The sequence below is a fragment of the Nicotiana tomentosiformis genome, chromosome 1 (genome assembly GCF_000390325.3).
Source record: "Nicotiana tomentosiformis chromosome 1, ASM39032v3, whole genome shotgun sequence".
Taxonomy (NCBI): Eukaryota; Viridiplantae; Streptophyta; class Magnoliopsida; order Solanales; family Solanaceae; genus Nicotiana; species Nicotiana tomentosiformis.
Genome location: NC_090812.1, coordinates 106,226,360 through 106,236,780, shown reverse-complemented (window position 1 = coordinate 106,236,780; position 10,421 = coordinate 106,226,360).

Below are 10,421 nucleotides of genomic sequence, written 5' to 3'. Positions count from 1 at the left end.
GCGTAGCCAGCTACCTCTGATGCCTGGTGACCGAGGAGGACCAAGCAAATATGAATGAGGTGGGCGCATCGTGTCTCTTCAACGAGGCGCAGTAGGCGTTGGACCGGGTAAGGCATCAATATTCCCTCTTATATCCCACTTAGGTTTTGATATCTCTGACTATTTTCGTTATTTTGCAGGCCTCAGTTCTTCACCATGAGAGTTTCCTCCGGTACAGCTCCGAGATCAACCAGCTCGAGTTCGAGTTCAATGAGCAGGCTTGAAAGAAGGATATGTACAAGTTCCTTAGCGAGCAACAAGATGGGACCATCAAGGACCTTCAAGTCCAGTTGGATAGGGCTCAGAAGGAAGATTCGACCCTGAGGCGGGAACATGTTGATCTGGTTGAAAAGGTAAAGGTCTTTGAAACTAAAAATGAGGAGTTAGTCATGGTGACTAACAACATAACCTCGCAGGTCCAACAGAAGATACACTTGATCGACCAACTTCGAGCCGAGATGAATGAGGTCCAAGTCATGGCCGATGGGTGGAAAAGCAAAATGGACCTGCTGACTTCGGAGAAGGAAACCGCTAAGGAGAAGCTGGCATCAGTAGAGGTCCAACTCCGGGTGGTGAAGGAGAAAGCTAACAAGTGGTCCCAACTAAATGATGATATCCAAGCACAGCTGAGCTTGGCTGTCATAGAGAGGGACACCCTCGGTAGAGAATACGAGACAGTGAAGTCCAAGCTGGCTACTACCTCCGCCGATGCCGATGAAATGGTGGCCCAATACAAGGCCGATATAGAAGCATCCAAAGTCCTCCTGAAGGCAAAGGCCAAATACATGAAGCGGTTGTCCCGAAGAGAGAACCTCAGGGAGATCCACGCCCGAGGATTTGACATGTCAGCTGAGATCGAAGAAGCCATAAAATCCGAAGCCGAGGCAAAGAAGTTTTATGAGTCGGGCCCGGGTAAAGATGAGGCTCTTGTGAAAAGTTGGGCCTTGGTGAAGATGAGGCGTAGATGCCTCAGTAGTTTTTTGGTTTTTGTCTAATGTACATATTTGTTTATTTCAAGGCCGTTTTTGTTAGGATTTTGTAAGTATATTCCGGGATATATATAAAAATTTCCCTTTCTGGCAATTCCGAGTCTTTACTTTTTTATCATCTTTTAATAATTTCTATTCTTGCAATGTTCCTAATGCCTTAGCATACAATGCAATGTAGTTATAGGGCATCCATTTTTTCATAAGTTCGAACGGAGCCTGACTTTGATGCAACCTTGTTTGCTCGAGGCTTTAAAAACTCGTTGCGACCGAAAGTTCTTTTTTTCAAGATGCTTAAGTGATTTTAGACGATGCTTTTGCCGGGGGTAACCTTTTAGCAGGTTTTGAATTTTTATAAAGGCCTTTCTTTTGATTACGATCTTCGGACGTCTCCAAGCCATTTTTTGGGTAGCCGTAGCCTTTTGTTTTTGGGCACCATCTAATAGGTTTGGTGCTCCTGGGATTTAGTATCCCGATTCATCCAAACTTCTTTCGGATGATAGTCCCCGAGTAGGGGTAGCCCTTGGGCTCTTAGGATTCGTGTTTTAAGAGGCAAGAAAATGTATAATAGCAAGGCGAAACTTTCTTTCATTTCAATGTGTAAAGTACATGATAAAAATTTGTATCATGGCTAAGGTGGGCTACGTGGCCACGGTTCTTACGAGTGTCCTCTTTTCCTTGCTAAGAACCTTAACCCGAGGATGATGGCCCCCAGTATTCGAGGTCGAGCTTGAGAGGGCTCGGATACTGTTGATGCGCCCATTGACTTCGGTTTGAGACCGGCCTTTGAATCTAAGTTAGCACGATTTACCGTTGCCTCGTTAAAAACCTTGCCGAAAAACCCATTTTGGGACAAAACCGGTTCAAGGAAAAAAGAGTGCAACGCGTACTTTTAGACTTAATAGTCATATTCCCCCTTGGACATTGCCTACAAGTGTTAGTGTGATTCATAGTATTATTAAAGAGTAATTGAGATCGTACCTTAGCAGTAGTACCGCTTTAAGTGAGTTACGTTCTAGTTGTTTGGTAGTTGCACACTGTTTCCTGCTTCGAGTTTGTATGAGCCTTTGCCGGTAATTCCAACGACTCGATATGGTCCTTCCCAATTTGGTCACAGCTTCCCCTCGTTCGGGTCCCGGGTATGTAATATTACTTTCCTTAATACCAAGTCCCCGATCTTGAAGTGTAGAAGGTTGGCTCTTCGGTTGTAGTAGCTTTCTATCCGCTATTTTTGGGCGGCCAACCGAACTATGGAGGCCTCACGTATTTCATCCAATAGTTCCAGGCTCGTGATCATGGCCTTGCCATTCGACTCTTCGGTCGCATATTGAAACATGAGGCTTGGTTCTCCTACTTCGACTGGTATTAAGGCTTCGGCACCGTAGACCAGTGAGAACGGGGTGGCCCCGATACTAGATTTTGAGGTCGTACGGTACGCCCACAGGACTTCGGGCAGGATTTTCTTCCATTTCCCTTTGGCATCGGTCAACCACTTTTTCAGGTTTTGGAGAATGGTATTGTTCGTAGATTCTGCTTTTCCATTTCCCCTCGAGTGGTAAGGTGTTGATAGTATTTTCTTAATCTTGTGATCTTAGAAGAACTTATTTACCTTGCTGCCGACGAACTGTTTCCCATTGTCGCATACGATCTCGGCCGGTATCCCGAATCGGCATATTATGTAGTCCCAAATGAAGTCAATGACTTCTTTTTCCCGGACTTTCTCGAACGCTTGAGTTTCGACCCATTTAGAAAAATAATCGGTCATGAATAGTATGAATTGAGCCTTACCAGGTGCCCATGGTAGGGGACCGACGTTGTCCATTCCCCATTTCATGAACGACCATGGGGACAAGACCGAATGGAGTATCTCTCCCGGTCGATGGATCATTGGGGCATGTCTCTGGAAGCCATCACATCTTCATAATAAGTCCTTCGCATCTTTCTCCATGTCGATCCAGTAGTAGTTGGCCCTGATTAATTATCGAACCAAAGATTCCGCTCCCGAATAGTTCCCGCAAGTGCCTTCGTGAACTTCTCTCAAGACATACTCGGTATCTCTCAGCCTCAAGCATATGGCCAGTGGACCGTCGAACGTTCTTCTAAATAATTTCCCTTCGGACAAGCTAAACCTGGCAGCCTTCGTACGCAGAGCTCTCGATTCTTTAGGATCCGAGGGCAATTTCCCAGTCTTCAAGTAATCTATGCACTTGTTCCTCCAATCCCAAGTTAAACTCGTGGAATTTACTTCGGCGTGACCTTCTTCTATCACCGACATCATGAGTTGTACTACTGTCCCCGAGCTGAATAAATTGTCATCAACCGAGGACCCAAGTTAGCCAGAGCAACTAGGGTTGTGCATGGATCGGATTTAGCATATTTCGGATCGGATTTTCTGATTTCGGATTCTAGAAAATGCAATCCGAATCCGATCCGAATTAATATCGAATCGGATCGGATTTTAAAGTTTGGATCAGATCGGATTTTCGAATTTCGAATCAGATTATTATGCCTCAAAGTTGCAAACTCATACATATATTTTCTTTGTAAAAGATGCAGTACAGTAAGAAAAAATCATGTTTATACAATTATGAGAGTACTATGGTGCCAATAGAGCTAAATTCATCAATTGTAAAGGTAATAACTTGGAGGAAAATATAAAGGAAGTACTAATTATCCGAATTAAAGTTTAGAATTTATACATGCCCTAATAATTTCGGATTTTGGATCGGATCGGATCGTATTAAAATTATACCAATCTGAATCCGATCCGAAATCCAAAATTTTAATAAATACAATCCAAAATCCGATCCAATGTGAAATCCGAAATCCTAAATTGAATGAATCAGTTCGGATTTCGGATATCCGATCCAAATGAACAGCCCTAAGAGCAATGGCCTCGCTGTTTTGATCTCGGGGCACGTGTTGTAGGGTCCACTCCTTGAATTGATGCAGCGTTACCTGTAACTTGTCTAAATACCTTCACATTCGTTCCTTTTTTACTTCGAACGTCCCATTGACTTGATTTACCACAAGGAGGGAGTCGCACTTAGCTTCGACCACCTCATTCCCAAGGCTTTTAGATAATTCGAGACCTGTAATCATAGCCTCGTACTCTGCCTCATTGTTAGTTAATTTCACTGTTTTAATAGACTGTCTAACTACATTCCCTGTAGGAGGCTTCAGCACGATGCCGAGCCCGAACCCCTTTACGTTTGAGGCGCCGTCAGTAAAAAGGGTCCAAATTCTCGAGGTAGTCCCTGAGGCAAGCAATAATTCTCTTTCGACGTCGGGCACTAAGGCCGGCGTAAATTCGGCCACGAAGTCGGCCAAAATTTGGGATTTTATGGTAGTTCTAGGTCGATATTCGATATCGTACCCGCTGATTTCGACGGTCTATTTGGCCAATCAGTGCGAGATCTCAGGCTTGTGCATGATGTTCCTTAGTGGGTAAGAGGTTACGACACATATGGGGTGACATTGAAAATACGGTTTTAGTTTCCTGAAGGCGCTTAGCAAAGCGAGCGCCGATTTTTCTAGGTGAGGATATCTTGTTTCGGCCATGCCTAGAGATCTACTGACAGAGTAAATTGTAAATTGCATACCTTCCTCTTCCTAAACTAAAACTCCACTTACCGCCACCTCAGACACTGCCAAGTAGAGGTACAGTTGCTCATCCGCCTTCGGAGTGTGGAGCAGGGGCGGATTCGAAAGGTATCGTTTGAGTTCTTCCAAAGCTTGTTGGCATTCTGAGGTCCAGGAAAAGTTATTCTTCTTTTTCAACAGTGAGAAGGACCGGTGGCTTTTGTCCGAGGACCTTGATATGAATCGACCCAAGGCGGCTATACGCCCGGTCAGCCTCTGAACGGCCTTGACGCTGTCCACCATGGTGATGTCTTCTATAGCCTTGATCTTGTTGGGATTAATCTCGATCCCCCGATTGGATACCATGAATCTGAGGAACTTTCCGATCCGACCCCGAATACGCATTTCTCCGGATTCAGCTTCATATTGTATTTTATCAATATGTCGAAGGTTTCCTGTAAATGTTTCAAATGGTCCTCTGCTCGCAGGGACTTAACTAACATGTCGTCAATGTAAACTTCAATTGATTTTCCTATCTGTTCTTCGAACATTCGATTTACTAGGCGTTGATAAGTGGCACCGACGTTCTTTAATCCGAATGGCATTACATTATAACAATAGGCGCCGAATTTAGTGATAAAAAAAGTTTTTTATTGATCGCCCGGGTTCATCCGAATTTGGTTGTACCCGGAATAAGCATCGAGAAAACTGAGTATCTCATGCCCGGTTATCGCGTCGATCATTCGATCGATGTTAGGCAAAGGACAAAAATCATTTGGGCATGCTTTGTTCAGATACTTATAATCTACACACATTCTTATCTTATTTCCTTTCTTAGGTACTACCACTACGTTAGTTAACCAGTCCGGGTACTTAACATCCCGAATGGATCCTATTTTAAGGAGTTTAGACACCTCATCCTTGATGAATGCGTGTTTGACTTCGGACTACGATCTCCTTTTATGCTTGACCGGATGGAACTTCGGATCCAAACTCAGCTTATGAGTGGTTACCTCCGGCGGGATCCCTGTCATGTCAAGATGGGACCAAGCGAAATAATTCATGTTAGCTATAAGGAATTCAATGAGTTTTTTCTTGAGTTCGGGAGTTAACCATGTGCCGAGGTATACCTTCCGTTCGGGCAGGTGTTCGATCAATATGACTTGCTCCAGCTCTTTGACCGTTGATTTGGTAGCGTCGGTATCATCAGGAGTTAAAGGATCTCGGAATTCTGTAATCGTCTTCCTCGTCAGCTCCTCGATCCTTCAGTATGATTGGGACCGGCATCGGTGGTTTCTATTTGACTTTGGCCTTTCTGATTGGTTCTGTGTTACTTAATGTCGGGACGGCGGGCACCGGCTGTACTTCATCGATTGCGAACATCTCATTTGCAGCTGGTTGTTCTCCATATACCGTGTTGATTCCTCCCGGAGTAGGGAATTTTAACGCCTGGTGTAAGGTCGAAGGTATTGCCCTCATGTTGTGAACCCATGGTATCCCAATAGAGCATTATATCTCATGTCCCCTTTGATCACATAGAACTTTATTTCCTGGATAGTCCCGGCGGTGTTCACGGGTAGAGTTATCTCCCCTTTAGTGGTTTCTGGTGACGTCCACAACACACCTCTATAGGAGATATGATACGGTCGTATGCAATAATATTACCCAACAAGAGTCGGGGTCAATTTCCACATGAAGTTATGAAGGGTGTTAGGAGTGTATATTTGAAGGAAGTAAATGGGTTATCTAAGATTGCACTTCCACAATAAGGTTTGGTTTTTTATTTCTACTATTACTATAATGAATGCAAGCTAAAGAAAATAGATTATAGATAAATGTTTTTGAGGTTTTTCCATTTGGATTAAAGTCCTAGGGATGTGACCATAACCTAGGTGTTTGCCTAATGGGATAAAGATGTTTATACTTGTTTTGTTGATTGGAGTGTATTATAGCTCTCAACTCCACGTTACCCACTCAATACCTCTCGGTCAGAGAGTGATTTTGCCCAATTTGGCTTTCTCGATTCCAAATGGGTGTCAACCAAAATAGTTGATAAGAGCTCAAGTCGGGTTCTTACTATCTCTAGTTTGAACCCTTTAATTAGGTTAATCAATCTCTCAATTAAATCAATTCCTTATTAGCTAAGTTATCCTAGACTAGGTCCCTCTTTCTCAAGTGGAGACTAAGTCAAATAGGCATGAATCATTGTTTGCAACCATTAATTTTAAAATTGAAGCATGAACTAAGCTAAATAACCATCACCCAATCATAAACAAGCATAAAATTAATCACCCATAAGGTTTACACACTAGGGTTAGGTCACAACTCTAGTAAAAATCTATCTACTCGTAATGGGATTTGAATAAAATAAAGATGAAAAGCTAATTAAACTCATAATGAAAGATAAAAATGATGAAATCTAATGTTAAAATACTCAAATAAGCTAAAACTTCCTAAAATAGAAAAGAAAAACGGCTACAACAACTTTGTATGTTCAAACTTGACCTAATTTTGTGAAACTCGTCTATTTATACAGGGCCAAAAATTGCGGACAAAAATTCCCCTCGGGAGGTTCTGCGGCCGCACAATTCCATGTGTGGTCCGTAGATTTCTTCAGTTGGTAGGCAGGTGAGTTCTGCGGCCGCACATTTCTGGACTGCTGTCGCGAGGCAATGTTCTACGGCCGCACAATTCTTGTGCGGTCCGCACTTCACAAAGGCTAATGGACTTGGTCTTTTTGCATACTCTCTGATCTTTGACTCTTAAGCCCAGTTCTGCGGCCGCACATTGTTGAAAGTCTTGTTGGGTATTTCTTCTTGGTTTGCAGCCACAGATGGAATTCTGCGGTCCGCAATTTTTTCTACGGATCGCACAGTTGTGCTTCTATGCCCTTTATTGCCTTGTGCTTCGGAACACTCCTTTTTGAGTCGGATTTCATCTCGGGAGACTAAACTTCCAGCATTCCTGCAATTTGTACAATTTAATTAGTTTCGGGAACACAATTCAATGCTTTCGGACTAAAACAAAAGCTAAAAGGTGCTAATAAGCAGTCAAAATCTCTACTTATCAGTTTCACATGCCATGTTAAACCCGTTCAACACCCGGACGGCTGGAACTATTTGATCTTGTAAACCTAACTGCTCTACGACCCTCGATCTGATGATGTTGGCCGAGCTACCTGGATCAATCAACATACGTTTAACTCGAGATTTATTGATAAGTACATAAATTACAACGCATCATTATGAGGTTGTATGATGCCCTCTGCATCCTCGTCACTGAACAAAATGGTTCCTTCCAGGATATAATCTCGAGTGCGTTTCTCCCTCGTGATTGACACTTTAGTGCGTTTTATCATCGGTCCTTGAGGGACAACCCCCCCCCCCCCCCCCGATGATCATGTTGATGACGTGTTGGGGTTCATCTTGTTCAGTCTGTTTGTTAGCATCCCTGTTTCTAAATTGGTTTTTGGCTCGATCACTCAGAAATTCCTGCATATGTCCATTGTTAAATAGCCGGGCAACCTCTTCTCTCAATTGTCTGCAGTCCTCTGTCCTGTGGCCATGAGTGCCATGATACTTGGTCTCCTTGATGTGCCCGATGGCGGATACGATGCTGGATGCATCAACGTTGAAGTCATACTCTGATAATCTCAGAGCTTCCCTTCCCCCGAGCGGCCTGTCAAAACCGTTTTTGCTCATCAGGCCTCGGCTATTGGGCCCTCGATCGCTTCTCCTTTCGTTCCTTGTAGAGTTGCACCCAGACCTATTTCCCCTTCGATCTATTCCATATGGTTGGTACCGATCTCGGACCGGCCTTGATTCATGATCGACGACTCTCTTAGGCCTGTTGTCGGTTCTGATGGGATAAACGGACCCGGAAGGGGCTCCGAGTTGGTCGTCCTCGACACTAATTTTTGACTGGAACTTGTTGTGGATGTTGGCCCAAGATACCACTGGGTACTCTACCAAGTTTTGTTTCTGTTGATGCGAAGCCAAGGAGCTTCGGGGGTTAAGTCCCTGAGTGAATGCCTGAACGACCCAATCGTCCGCAACCGGAGGTAAGTCCATCTGTTTCATTTGAAATCTTGACACGAACTCCCTGAGCATCTCGTTGTCCCTTTGCTTAACCTTGAAAAGATCTGATTTTCTGGTCTCAACCTTAATGGCCCTGGCATGAGCCTTTACAAAAACATCCGCGAGCATAGCGAACGAATCAATGGAATCCGGGGCAGGTTGTGGTACCATATCATTGCTCCTTTTGACAGAGTTTCCTCCAACTTCTTTAATAACACCGACTCGATTTCGTCGTCTTCCAGGTCGTTACCTTTGCTTAAGTATGTTTTATTCAGATTTTATCTTTACATGAAAAAGTAATTAAATTTCAATTACCAGTCGTAAATCAGACTATTTCAAATTTTTTTTACCTTAACTTACTGTAGCCTTCCATAACACTTGGCCCATTATTGACGACTACCTCAATAATTAATCTAAATAGCCGTCACCAAACGGATATATATATATATATATATATATATATATATATATATATATATATAATTTGTATATAATTTATGTATACCAGTTAGCAAAAGTAAACATTAAATTTGATCTGTTATTTGGGTAAAGATCTAAAAAAAAAGATGTGTTTCTTTCGAACTATCTCTAAATGATAAAAATTAGGAAAAACAAAAAAGAAAGGTGGAACTGAAGTGCAATCCATAGACTGGGTAATGTCGTCAAGGCGCACCGTACATTTCCTCATGAAAACTATATTTATATATAGAGCTCGATTTTAGATGTAGTCCAGTTCAAACTAGCAATGTTGCGGCTCTTGGAAGTGAAGCATCATGGGTGCACATGCGGTGTGGGGTTTGGGAACAACCACATGATCATAAATGGGCCACGAACTGACCCAAATCCAAACCCGACAAGATACTATTGCTATTCTTCAAAAGTCTTACAAAATACTCAATTACACGTGTGGCAAGGCCCACATCTCCCTATCAGCAATTAATTCGTCACACGTGTGTACCATCTCTCATTTAGTTTCATTCATCCCCCCTAGTATTCCTTTGAATCTTATATGGAGCTCTCTCCTCCCCATGCCATGCATCTATTACTCAAAGGCCAAAGCCTAATATTACCCTTTATCAGTTTATCCTTTTGCTACCTATCTCTATCCAAGAGACGTATTTTTTTTTTTTATAGCACATGTAGTGTATGGATTAGTTTGTGCTTATCACAATTAATTCTACGAAATACATATTGTTATCTCTCACAAACATAAGTATCGGATAACTCTATTGAAGTATTTTTACCATAAATACTAGTACTAGATTAGGAGACATGAGTTTCTCTTATGCGAAAGCTAGCGGACCTGCAATAACCACGACTTGTGTTATCGTTCGTCGAAATCCTCACAAGACGGATGATGAATTCCTTTGTTCATAGCCTATACTACATCTGTCTAAGATGCAAGGAATCTAACCCTAATCATCGTTTGTTTCCTATAAGAAATGTAAGGAAAAACTTTATTTTTCTACACGTATAATGGTGTATTTATAGGTTATAATTCGAGTTACGAGTTATCTTACCTCTCTTATGGGTAGACCTGACCCAATAATATATTACAATATCTTTTTACCATTATTTAGATAGATAGAGAAAAAAAAAAATACTATATAATGTTTCAATTCAACGGATGAGAATGTATTGACATGCTTTTCAAAGTTCAAACTCTATTTAAGTATATAAGAAATTAAAAAGTTTAAATCAAGTGGATAATGCTTTGAAAATCGAACAGGATTATTTA